Source organism: Bubalus kerabau, chromosome 1, assembly GCF_029407905.1.
Source record: "Bubalus kerabau isolate K-KA32 ecotype Philippines breed swamp buffalo chromosome 1, PCC_UOA_SB_1v2, whole genome shotgun sequence".
NCBI lineage: Eukaryota > Metazoa > Chordata > Mammalia > Artiodactyla > Bovidae > Bubalus > Bubalus kerabau.
In genome coordinates this window covers 174316200-174329272 of record NC_073624.1, presented here as the reverse complement: position 1 = coordinate 174329272, position 13073 = coordinate 174316200, and the positions used below count along the sequence as shown (strand labels likewise).

General features: G+C 57.2%; 1 long non-coding RNA gene across 2 annotated transcripts; it reads left to right on the top strand.

Moving 5' to 3' along the window:
* Nucleotides 1–3124: 3124 nt before the first annotated feature.
* On the top strand, nucleotides 3125–8315 carry LOC129641911 (uncharacterized). Of its 2 annotated transcripts, none has more exons than XR_008709504.1 (3): nucleotides 3125–3195; nucleotides 7713–7932; nucleotides 8128–8315. It is a non-coding gene; the product is annotated as an uncharacterized LOC129641911 (long non-coding RNA). The 2 variants fall into 2 exon arrangements; XR_008709505.1 differs by lacking the exon at nucleotides 3125–3195 and adding an exon at nucleotides 3714–3937.
* The last annotated feature ends 4758 nt before the right edge of the window (nucleotides 8316–13073 follow it).

Below are 13073 nucleotides of genomic sequence, written 5' to 3'. Positions count from 1 at the left end.
GGTAGAGAGGGAAGTGAGGTTGGATTCACTGAGCCAGGGAAAGCCAGAGGGAGAGAAGGTAAGGGTGGCGGTGAAAGGTGAAAGTGCTTCCACTGAAACCCAGGTGCTATTTGAACTTTGGGAAGTGGTAAAAGATAGGGAAGCCTGGCATGCTGCAGTCCATGGGATCGCTAAGATTCGGACACGGCTGAGCGCCTGTCTCAAGGGCAGAAGTGGCAGATGGAATTGAGGGACTAGAAGGGAAATGGGCTAGGTTGGGACTCCTCATTTTCCCGTTTATTCTCCCTGCAGCGTCTTAAGTCTTGGGAATTATCCCACCCCACCCCCCACCCCCAGCAGGGTCCAGAGAAGATGGGTGACCTGCCCTGGGTCACAAAGCCGAAGCTGAAGCCCCGTTCCCACCCTAGCCTTCCAAAGGGAGGCTGTCTAATCTTAACAGCCCCCTCGCTCGTTTTCAAATCTCCCGGCTCTGGCCTCTCCACAGCGCGAAGAGATTGCTCTCTTGTTTAAAGGAACCTACAATTCGATTTAATGTTTAGTCTTTATTTGAAGATCGAGACCTAAAATCTACTTAATAAAACACAAAGCCCCAAAGGAATAAAGTTAAGGAGGAAGCCGAAAGGAATGAAGCGGAGGGGTCCTGGGGCAGAGGGTCTTGCCCGGGCGCTCGGGACCCCGTGGGGCGGGTGGGGCTCTTGCCTACAGAGTCCCCGGCGCTTAGGACCCAAGGGCTGGTGGGGGTGGAGCTTGCGGAGACCGTCCCCAGTGACAGGAGCTGTGGATCGGCCGGGGGAAGGGCGCCGGGCTCGGGCTGGGGGCGCGTCTGGCCCCGGCGCATTCCAGAGGATCGGGTTACTGGCGCAGGCGGCGGCCCCTCCCCTCCTGCCCCGCTTCCGCCCTCGCCTGGAGCGGGAACGGCAGTCATCTCCCTCGTCCAGTACAGGTGTTTGTCCGGTCGCTGGGTGAGGACCCAGCCCCAGCCCCAGCCCTCTGGCTCTTTCTAGTCTCACAAGACCATTTTACAGGCGAGGAAACTGATGCGCCGCCAACCCCCTTCAGCACCAGAAAAGCGGGCAGAGCCTGCTTTACGACCCGCGACCCTGTTGGCTGTTCCCCGAGATTGTGATGTCCCTAGGCTCCCAGAAGAGCCGCTAAGTCCAATATATGTTGATTGAATTGACCGTACCAAGTAAGCCCAGAAGGACTATGGGACAAGAAGAAAATAACTGAGGCCACGCTGACCCCCACCCCCGCCCAGGACAGGCAGGACTCCTGCACTCATCCAGTGAACATTTTATGTACATTTGCTGAATACCCACGCCCAGGTTCCCAGGTGGCTCAGTTGTAAAGAATCCACCTGCCAATGCAGGAGACAGAGATTCCGGTTAGATCCCTGGGTGGGGAAGATCCCCTGGAGTAGGAAATGGCAACCTGCTCCAGTATTCTTGCCTGGAAAATTCCATGGACAGAGGAGTGAGTCTGGCAGGCTACAGTCCATGGGGTCACAAAGAGTCGGACACAACTAACCGCATGGTACAGGCCTAGGTGAGTACACTTGCTGCATACACAGGCCAGGCCCAGTGTATTCACAGGTGGACATTGGAGAAACAGATTTAAGGGTCAGATGTCACAAGACCAACTTCAGAAGTTGATTTTTGCTTTTGGTCAAGTTGAAGCATCATCACTCATCTACCACCCTCTACTGAACCATTGCTGTATGCCAAGGTCTATGCGCTGGGGGAGGGTTTAGGGCCTTCCCTTAGCCTTCCCAATTCAATCAACCCCTAAGCTGACCAGAATCTCACGGGGGATGGGAAACCACCACCATAACAGAAAAGCCCACTTTAGGTCAGTGTCATCATTTTCTTTTCCTTTAAGTTGACCCCTTTCCAGCTTTTACTTCAGTAAATACATTTCAAAAGGGAAGCTTCGAGTCAGCACCAGGAATGGAAAACCAGTTTCTCTTGCCATAAATAGAAGGAAACTGAAAAACGAAGAAATGAGAGCAAAACTCAGGCATTCCCTCCTCCGGGACACTCTGGGTCGATTCCGGACCCCAAATGTTCCATTATCCAAAAAATATTAAAGGCTGGGAAGCCCCAAACCAACAAGACAGGCATGTGTGTTCACAGGGCAGGAAGGGCCGCAGGGACCCACACAGCATTCCAGTCTCCAAGAGTGGGGTCAGCACACAGTAGGAGCTCAATAATGTGCCCAGCCTGGGTGATAAGCACCTACTATAATATGTGTGGGGTTTGCCTGCATCAGCCAGAATCCTCCCAAGGTTCCTCGAGGTACTGAGCTGTTTAGGGGGCGGGGGGGGACAGATGGCAGTGGCAGGCAGAGGCCTCTTGGGTGTGTGTCGCCAGGGGTCTCTCTGAGGAGGCTTCAAGTTGGTTAAGTGGAAGCTCTCATTTCTGCCTAAAGACCTTGGGGATGCCCCACCCACAATACTGTGGGACCCTGACATTCTTCCCATACTACCTGGGGTTGGAGAGGGGGGATGTAAGTCGTGTCTGACTCTGTGACCCCATGGACTGTAGCCCACCAGACTCCTGTCCTTGGAATTATCCAGGCAAGAATACTGGAGTGGGTTAGCCATTGCCTGCTCCTGGGGATCTTCCCCACCCAGGGATCGAACCCGGGTCTCCCGCATGGCAGGCAGATTCTTTACCATCTGAGCCACCAGGGAAGTTGGGAATCAATGGATACGGTAACAAATAATTAAATGAATAAGTGTATCATTTAGTGGAGTAATGAGCAGATGCTTCCAGGAGGCCAAGATGGGAAACCCACTCTTGACATTGTTCTTTAAAAGCCCCACAGAAGCACTGAGAAGAGGGACACCTGTCCCCATTTTTCACATAAACTGAGGTTCTGAGCAAAGCATAGGTCCAGACTTTGGAGGAAGACTGGAATCCAGGTGAATCTCTACGGGCAGACAAGGCTCAGGGAGGTGGGCATCTTGGGGAGATGAGGCTGGACCTGGGGCTGCTGGGGCCCTTGGGGGAAGGCACCACGTCGGCAGCTCTACAGGATCCTGGCCCCTGTAGGGGAGTAGATCGAACGAGGGGGTGAAGCAGCAGGGAGGAGGCGGCGGGGGCCCCCAGGGTGGGGAGGAGCAGGCGGAGTCCGCGTCGCTTAGGAAGAGGCCCCAAGGAAGGAGCAGACTTGGGGCGAGGGCCTACAAATGGGGTATGTATTAACGCCAGTCCTGCGCTTAATGGGCGAGGGGGCAGGACGACCCTTCCTCTGAACCTGAGGACGTTCTTCCGAACCCCCTCGCCCGTCGCCTCCTCCCCCTCCCCCCAGGCTCCGCCGCCGCCGCCTCTCCCAGGGAGGAAGTGGTGAGGATGCGGGGGAGGGCCCCCCATTCTCACTTCCCCTGGGGCAGGGCGGGGCCTGCAGGGTTCCCTCCCCCTTAGCAAGAATCGAGGGCCCCCCACCCCCGCACACACACAGGGGTGGGGCCCAAGGGGGGCTGCCCGAGCTGGGACTGGGCCAGGGTTGCACGCCCGCCACCCCCCCACCCCACCCCGGTAACACAAGTTCTCTAGGCTTTGACGGTTCTCATCTTAAATGTGGGGATAAGAAGCTCGACCTTGAAACAGTGAATTGCTGGGTGAGAGGTCCCCGCCCCGGACCTGACGAGCCCCTCGACCCTATTCATTCCCCACCCCCACCCCCGGCCCGGGGCGGGAAAACCCAGCCGGACAAGGACACGCCCAGCCTTAGAAGGGTCAGGGCCGGGCCGGAGGGAGCGACGTCGCAGTAAACACGGACTTGGAGGGAGGAGGGAGGCGCATTCCGCGGCGCAGGCAAAGACCTGATCCCGATGGGGCTTCTCGGCTTGCCTCGCGGCTGCGCTGCCCAAAACCTGTCTCACGTCGGTCCCCGCAGCCTGGCCCCGCCTCTGGCGGAGATCTGGGAGAGAAAGGTTGTGGCGGGGGGTGGGGGGTGGGGTTCGGCGCAGCAGGCGGCAGCGCAAGAGTTAACCCCTGCTGCGACCGGACTCTAGCGTGGGGGTGGGTGGCGTCAGAACCGACGTCAAGGCAAGGAGGAGCGGCGTAGACGCGGATGCTCGGGCCGCGTGGCCCGCGCCCCCGCCGCTCGGGAGGCGGTGGGTGTGGTTGGTGGGGGGAGGCCTACCCCCGCAGTTTCCCCCACGCGGTGCAAAAAGACGGGGCAACTGAGGCACGAGAAGGGGCGTGGCCTACCTGGAATCGCCGCGGGTCCCTGGGCTCCAGGCCCCCGCCCGCCCCTGTCCCACCTGGTCACCCTCATCCAAGCCGGGACTCCTCACCTTTGTCCCCCTACCTGGGGTCGCCTGGCTGGCACGGACTGATATGTTAGTTTTGTTCTCCAGCACGCGGACAAAACCGCCTAAATACTCGCTGGGCGGCCCCGGGTGCTGCCGGACTTAGTCGCCACTTCAACGTGGGCCTCAGTTTTCTCCACCCGACAATGGGGAGAGAGCTGACGTTTACTGCTGGGGCCCTCTCGGCCTTAGGGAGGGGGTTGGGAGGGGATTCCCACCCCGAGGGGCGGGGAAGGGAAACGAAAGCCCAGAGGTACGAGCTGGGGACACTAGCCAGGCAAGATTCGAATCCCCCACTGGCTCCCGGCCCCGCCTCCTTACCTCCAGCCCTCTCTGGTCCCTCTCCCTCCGTTCTCTTCCTCCCTTCCACTTCTCCCCCCTCCTCCCCTCCTCCCCTCCTCCTTCCCATCGCCCCGCCACCCCCGGGCTGGCTTGGCCTCCCCGCGGGGCCGCTAATTAAATGCAGGGCTGGGGAAGGGAGGACCGCACGCCTTAACCCCTTCGATGCCGGGCCCTGGAGCGCTGCTATTGCCCGGGAAGGAGGGAGAGTGTCAGCTGCCAAACTCCCCTCCGCCCAGAACTTCAGGCCCCAGGACAAGCCCATCTGATCAATGGGTTGTTGTTGTTTAGTCGCCAAGTCACGTCTGACTCTTTCGCGACCCCATGGACAGGGGATTTCCCAGGCAAGAATGCTAGAGTGAGTTGCCCTTTGCTTCTCTAGGGGATCTTCCCCACCCCGGGATGGAACCCGGGGGTTCCATTGGCAGACGGATTCTTTACCACTGAGCCACCAGATAAAACTGATGAATGGATCAATCAAGGCTTAGGGGCTGGACAAGGCAGACTCTTCATGGCCTCCTAACAGGAGGGCTGGAGCCGACAAATAGTTGGGAGGGGAAAAGGAATTATAGTGACTGTGAAATAAACAAAGGGAGAAAGGCAGAGATGGAGGAAGAGAACAGGAGGGGAGGGAGGCAAAGTCTGGTGGAGACTGACAGAGACCAGAGAGAAAGGAGGTGGGAAGAGAGACCAGTTATAGAAGACAAAAGACACAGCAAGAGACTCTTGATTGTTATAAAATCAAGCCAATTTTCACTGGGGTCCATGGTTCTTGGCTGGGGATTGGAACCAGTCCTCAGTCTTGTTGGCATGATGAGATGGGTGACATTATAAATCTGTACAAGGAAGATACTATCCAAAGTGACTGTCCGAGGGCAGCCTAGTTGGAGCTAGTGAGGGCATGGCGGCCCTAGCGATGCTCAGTATGTGTGGTGATAAGGGATTCAGGAGGCCACCTTGCGAGCTGGAGGCCTCAGCTCCCATGGAGGCTCACAGGGCAAGATCCTTGACGCTGACTTCTGGCCACGGCCTGGCTCACCCACTGCTCAGTGACCTCTGACTTGTGGGCAGAGCTCAAGGACCCCGATGCCCACCTTCTCAGTGGTGGTCACTGAGTGAGGTCACCCTCAGTGACCTCAGTGCTTTGTGGCCTGAACCACCCAGGGAGCTGTAGCTCTCACTCCCAAGTCCCCAGCCTGGCCCTGCAGCTCTGGGTCAGGTGGAGAGGACCCAGACACTGGCATTTCATGGCCTGGCTTCCCATTCCCTCGGCACACTGGCTACTGCCGTCGTTGGATAGACCGACACTCTGAGAGGGGCCTGCATTCTTGGGGTGGGAATATCTGAGAATGTAGGTAATATAATATCTGGCAAGAGCTGTGAAGAAATCTCACCAGGAGGAGGGGAGTGGGGAATACAGAGGGTCCATGACATCTGCAAGGAGGCACCAGGGAAGGATGTTCCTAAACGCTGGGTTAGCAAGTGCAAAGCCCCTGAGGTAGAGATACAGAGTGTGTTGGAAGACAATCAAGGCTGGAGTAGAGTAAGGAAAGGGGAGATGGGGGAAGGTAAGGGCAGGGGCGAATCACAGGGGCATCCATGTTGTCAGTAGCTGGGGTGGGGGTAGGTGGAGTCCTTGCCAGCTCAGGTAGAGCCTGTGACTACCCTTCCTGCCTCCGTTTCCCCACCAGTGCCCATGTTCCAGAGGATGCAGGGGAGACACGGGGCATAGAGGTTGCCCAGGGTCACAGGGGTCTATCTCCTGCTCTCTGTGGGTGCCCCCTGGCCTCTTCACATGCCCTGTGGCTCCCTGCTCAGCCCATCTCCCTGTCACCCCCTAGCTCTCTGCCCACTGCTGCCATCCAGCCACCTAACCTTTGTCCATGATGTTCCCTCACTAGTGCCCACAAAACACTCTGCAGCCCCCGTATCTAGCCGAGCCTGACGACTTTCCCTTGGCTGGCTCCCCAACCCCACTGGGCCCCTCACTCAGCCCCCTCACCCCATGTTTGGCCGCAAGCTCTGCAGGGAGGGGGTGGCTTAAGAGACAGAGAGGCTGACAGATGGGAGAAGGTGGGCATCGGGGTCCTTGAGCTCTGCCCACAACCTGGTTAAAAATAGCTGCCCCTCTGCCCCAGCCCCCTGTGAGGAGGTGGCAGTGATGGTGGCTGCAGTGATGGGGGATGTGCCTGGAGGAGCATCCGGCAGGGCCCGCGTTGCCATGGTGATGCTGACTCAGAGGCAGAGGCAGGTAGCGGCATCTGGTACCCGGAGGCCGCCTCTGCACGCAAGGCACCCTGCCCAGCCCCCACCCTGCAGCCTGCACTCCACTCATCTTCTGAGACCAGAGAGGGGCGGGTGAGGCCCTGTGGCAGCTGGTTAAGTTTCTCCACAACCCGCATCCAATCACCTGCTAGCAGGTGGGAGATCATGTTCTCACTGCAGTGACTGGGTACCAGCTCTTCCTCCCTCCATCCACCTGTCATCCCGCCCATCTGTCTGTCTATCCACCCATCCATCCACCCACCTATCCATCCATCCCTCTGTTCATTCATCCACCTAACGTTTATGGACCACTTCCTGCGTGGCCACACTGTTCTCAGCACAGGGCAATCAGAGTATCAGAGAAGGGTTTGGGCTGAGAGGATGCTGGCGAAGACCCTTGGCCGCTTGGGCCCAGGCCTCGAGATGCTGAGGCCCTCTTTTCTCCCTTCTGCTGTCAGTCTCTCCCCCTCTTCCTGTGTCTCTTTCAGTCTCTCTCTCGGTCTCCATCTCAAAGTACAGCCCAGACGCTTCCCCACACCCTTCAGGCCTCACAGCTGTGCCCACCTCACTCTTCACTTATCCTGCTCTATCCACATCAGCCTTGTGCCTTTCCTCCAGTACATCAGCTCATTCCTACCTCAGGGCCTTTGCACATACTGCTGTCTCTGCCTGAAAGACCCTTAGGGTCTTCACCAGGTATCTGTCTTGTTTAATTCTTGGTTTCCTGATTATCTCTCTACCCTCCATCTTCAGAGTATATAGACCTAAGAGATGGCCTGTTGTTCCTTAGGTGTGAACACAGAGTAAACACTCAGCGGACAGCCCAGGAGCTGATGAAGGATAAACACAATGTATCCAGTCATATGGGGTATTATTCAGCCAAAGAGAAGAATGAAGCACCGATACACACTGCAACATATGAACCTTAAAAATCCTATGTTGAGTGAAAGAAGCCAGATGCGAAAGGCCCCATAGGATATGATTCCGTTTATGTGAAATGTCCAAAACAGGTCAGTTCATAAACACGGCAAGCAGATTAGTGGTAGTAAGGGGCTGAGGAGGAGGGAGTGGGTGTGAGGCTTCTTTCTGGGCTGATGACAGTGTTCTGGAACTAAGTACAGGTGGTGGTTACACAACATCGCAAATGTACTAAATACGCTGAAGTGCTCACTTTCTTTTGGTTGTTTTTAATTTGGCTGTGCCAGGTCTTAGATGTGGCATGCGGGATCTTTGGTTGAAGCAAGTGGGATCTAGTCCCTCCTGACCAGGGATGGAACCCTGGCCCCCTGCACTTCGAGCACAGAGTCTTCACTGGACCACCGGGGAAGTCCCTGAATTGCTCACTTTAAAAAGGTTGATTTTATGTTACTGAATGTTACTTCAATTGTTTTTAAAGCACTTTAGGTAAAAACTGTCTCTGTGTTAGCTGCTTGGTTGTGTCTGACTCTTTGCAACCTCGTGGACTGTAGCCCGCCAGGCTCCTCTGTTCATGGGATGTCTCAGGCAAGAATACTGGAGTGGGTTGCTATTTCCTTCTCCAGGGGATCTTCCCAATTCCAGGGATGGAACCCAGGTCTCCTGCATTGCAGGCAGATTCTTTACCTTCTGAGTCATCAGGTGTGGACTTTAGGCAATAATGCTCAATTTGCTGTGTCTCCAAGACACCCAGCATGTGCCTTCCCCAGGGCCTTTGCACCTGCTATTCCCTGCAGCTGGAGGCTTCAGGGCATAGAGAAGTGGATCAGACCCCAGTGGGCCAAGCCACACTCCAACTCGAATCATTCCCCTCTCCTTCCTGGGGCCACAAGAAAGGTCAAGGGGCTTGGGGTTAGAATGGAGTGTGCCCAGGAGACTCAGTGGTTAGGATGATGTCAAAGTATTTGGGTGTGTTGGAGGGGGACAGGCTGCTCCCTGGGGGAGGGAGAAGGACCAGTAACCTATGTGCGGTCCCAAAACAAGTGGCCAGCGGAGGCAACAGGATTGGACCCAGCTGGGGGCCCTGTCCTAGGAGCCTGCTTCCAGCAGCCTCCTGAACACAAACAGCAAGATCCATTTTCTAATTTTGAAGGAAAACTGCTGAGTAATGAAGATCTCCCTGATCCATGTTGCTGTGTCCTGGCCTCCCTCTCCAGGAATCGAGACTTCTAAGGGTTGTGGAAAAGGCTTTGCCCTTCCAGAGAGTTCTGGGGAACCTTGTGGAGTCTCTCCATGGCAACAGGGAGGAAGCAAGGCCACCTCACCACACTTGACAGGGATGTGGGCACTTGGGGACCTCCCACAGACCTGCTGGCCGGGGAGGCATAACCTGCTGGAGGGGTGTAGCGTGGAGGGACGGGCCCGGGGGTGCTTATAGGGATGGTTTTCCAAGGAACAGAGACGGGAACGAGGGAGGGGAGATGCATGCCTGTATTCCCCAAGTATTTTTAGGCACTGAACTCGGCCCTGAAATATTCCACGGCCACTCCCAAGAGTGAGCTGGGTGACTATTTTGGTGCCTGGTTCCAGCGGGGGCGGAGTGGGGGTGAGTCATCCCTGGGTGGCTGGGCCCAGACCAGGAGGGGGGTCTCAGGGCAGGACCCAGGGCCTGTAAGGTGACAGCTTAGGGACCTGGGGCCAGGCATCTGGTGTCGGCCTCCGGGGCACAGAGGACAGTGGCCCGGCCCCTCCCTGTGGCATGGCACCGCTGCTCAGGTCCCCCTGGCCAGTCAGTCACGCTGCCCCCACAGCTAATGGAGAGAAAGAGGGTCCTAGGTGAGGTTTCAGACACTCCCCAGGTGCCCAGTGAGGTGCTTCTCCTGTGTTTTCAAGCAGGAATGAGGGACTTCCCCAGAGGTCCAGCAGTTAAGACTCCGCGCTTCCACTTGCAGGGGGCATGAGTTCAATTCCTAGTATAAAAAAAAAAAAATTTTTTTAAAAGCAAGTATGGAGCACTGGCTGTGTGTCTGAGGCACAGTGGGGTTACACGTCCCAGGGTGTGTCCTGGGGTAGATGGCTCGCCCTCTGTGCTTGCGCACGGGCACTGCCTGCGCCCCGCTCAGCTGTTGCTGGGATTGAGCCCCTGGGTCTGCTCATCCTCGCGTCCCTCCCCAAGCAGGCCCCAGAGTCTCAGGGCTTTTGTGCTGACTGTTCCCTTTACCTGTTGTTCCCTGCTCTCTTCCCGAGGCCAGAGGCTTCTTTTTCTTTTCTTTTTTTAAGACTTTTTTGATGTGGACCACTTTTTAAAGTCTTTATTGAATTTGGACAGTCTTGTTTCTGTTTTCTGTTTTGGTTTTGTGGCCCAGAGGCATGTGGAATCTTAGCTCCCTGACCAGGGATCAGACCTGCACCCCATGCATTGGAAGGCAGTCTTAACCACTGGACTTCCAGAAAAGTCCTGAGCAGAGGCTTCATGTCCTTCAGAAACCAATTTGACCATGTGCCCCTTCTAGTCTTCAAAAAGCTCCCAGCCCAGCGTCCTGAGTTTGCAGAACAGCCCTGCCTGGGCCCTCACGGCACCCCTGCCTCCGCCACCTGTGGCCTCTCCCTTGGGCTGACCCCACCCCCACCCCAGCACTGCTTCCTCTGGTTTCTTGGCTTACACGCTTGCCTCAGTCTGTTCTAGAACCTTCTTTGGCTTCCTATCTCACTCAGGGCCTGCACCTGCCCCATTTCCTGCCCTCTCACTTTGCTCCTGTCACCACCTGGCCCAGGACCTTTGCACAGGCTGTCTCTCTGTCCGGAACACTCTTTCGCCAGGGGTATGACTCCTCTGCCTCCCTCCAACCCTCTTCTCAAATGTCACCCCTGGCCTGCCCTGACCGCCTCTCTTCCCCACCCTCATTTTCTTCTTGTCATTTATGCATTCGGCCTGTTCGTTGCCAGCTCACCCTTCTGGAAGGTAAGGGTCCCTGTGGTGGGGGACTCTTTAATTCACAGCTTAGTCTCCAGTGCCTAGGATTCGGTTGTGGCCCCAGTTCCTCCACCCCCAGCCAGGCCTCTGTTCCTCTTATGGCGAACAGCTGCCCCCATTGAGACTGTCTGAGTGGACATCAGACCACCTCCCATACCTCCCACAGACCAAGCAGCCTTGTCCACGGAGGGCTGTCAGAGGACACAGACAGCGATGGGCGGGTACGGACACAGGCCGGGACACACAGACCCCAGGGCCCAGCTGGATGGCTGGGGAGGGCGCCTGCCATCAAGCCTGCCTGAAGTGGGAGGCAGCAGGCTGGGGGCAGGGCTTCCAGGGGAGGTGCTGGCGGAGCCCCAGGTGAGGCCCAGTGGAGGAGGAGTCCGTGCTGAGGGGTGTGCAGGCAGGATTGACACGGGAAGGCACGAGTCCCCCTCCTGCCTGGGGGGCTGCTGCTTATGGCTGCCCACTGGATCCAGCTCCCTGAAATGGACTCAGGGAGCTGAGTCCTGAGCTCAGGTTGAAGGAAAAGGGCAATCCAGGCAGGCCCCAGGCTGAGTCACACCTGGGTGTGTGGGCCTCCCTGGCCTGACAGCTGGAACAAACTCCAAAGGGAGACGGTAGGCCCGCGAGAAACACCTACACTTCACCACCCACACTTAAGGTAGCCCGCAGGCTGCAGGTCATGCAGCAGTCAGCTGATGGGGGCGTCAGCCCCCGGAGACAGACCATCAGGAGGGCAGAAAGGAGGCCGACTTGTGGGAACCAGCCCGGCACTTTTGGTTTCTCTTCTTGTTCAGGGCGTTGAGGCTGGTTTCTTGAAACCAACCAGGAAGAAGAACTGGAAAACCGGGCTGTCCTGACACTCAACTCAGGAGGACGGAGCCTTCCGGCAGCCCCTTGGCACCTAAGCGGCCAGTGCCGGGGAGGCGGCTCACGTCACCAGCCGGCTCGGAGAGAACTGGGCCGTGAGCCGGGGCTGCCCGTCTGGAAAGGTCAGGGGCGGCTGGCGCGGCTGGCAGGAAGCCGCGATTACGCACGCTGCCGGGGATGCGCCCCTGTGTGGAGACGGGGCGCGTCGGAGACCTAAGACCTTGAGCGGCGAAGGGGCCCTTGGGAACGTCTGAACATGTTCTTGGTCCAGAGCTAAGGAAGAAAAACCAAACCGCGAACAGCAGGAAGGGGCGGGGCTTCTAAGGGGTTTCTCGTTCACAACCCCCCGCTTCCATCAAAGCTTCACCAGAGACATCACGCCCCTGGCAAGTGGGAAACCCAGACTTCAGACCAAGGCCCCCAAAGGCCATTAATGGGATTCTGTGTCCAGGGCTATGGGGAGGGGAGTTGTGAACACAGGCCCTCCCTCCCCGCCATTCTTTTTGTGTCTTCCTACCAGCCTGGCCTGGCACCGCCCACGTCTCTGAGGGAGGTGGGTTCCCAGGGCCCAGGTCGCACTCAGACCCCGCACCCCTGTCCCCAACCTATGCCAAAACAAGGACTCAGGCAGCAGCAGGTCCCTGGAGGGGGTGCAAAGCAATGATGAGGAAGTGGCAGGGAACAGCACTCTCCAGATAGGATCCGACTGAGAAATCTTAGAGAATCTTTGCAATAGCTAGGCCAGTACTTTGCAGACCCAAGTGGAGTTCCACAGGCACCACCATCTTTTCTTCCAATCACCCTTCAGAACCGGTCACAATACGGTATCGGTGATAAGTAGACCTCAGGCCAGGTAGACCTGACATCCATAGGCACCAGCCTCTGAACACCAGGCTGTCCAGGAATATAGGTCAAAGCACCACATCGCCGGAAGTGCTCTGCACAAGCGCTGGCTCAGCGTCTCAGGCAGATCGCTAAGTCACAGACAGGCAAGTGCCCCGACTCCAAGAGGAGGCAAAAGCTTCGCGAAAAGCCTTCCTCTTGTGTTCCTGGAGGCAGCTCCCTGTCACAGCTTCTCAGGGAGCTCTGCTGTGAATAGTGCTTGCACAACAGGAACGGAGGCTGAGGACAGGCAGTGTGGGTGTCCCACTGGCTCCCGCCTAGGACTTCCCTCCCCCACTTCCCCACGAAGAGGTGAAGGGGGTCCCCTACTGCCCAGACCCCCATCTTGCCTTCCACCTTTGGTAAGAGGCTGCTGAGGGTCATGGGAACCAGTGTCCCATTGAAATGCTTCCCCGTGGTGAGAGGCCACAGGGTGCAAAAGGAAACTTCTTGCGTGGGGCTGTGATTTCCTGGGGACACTACAACTAGATGCGCCCAGTGGTTTAA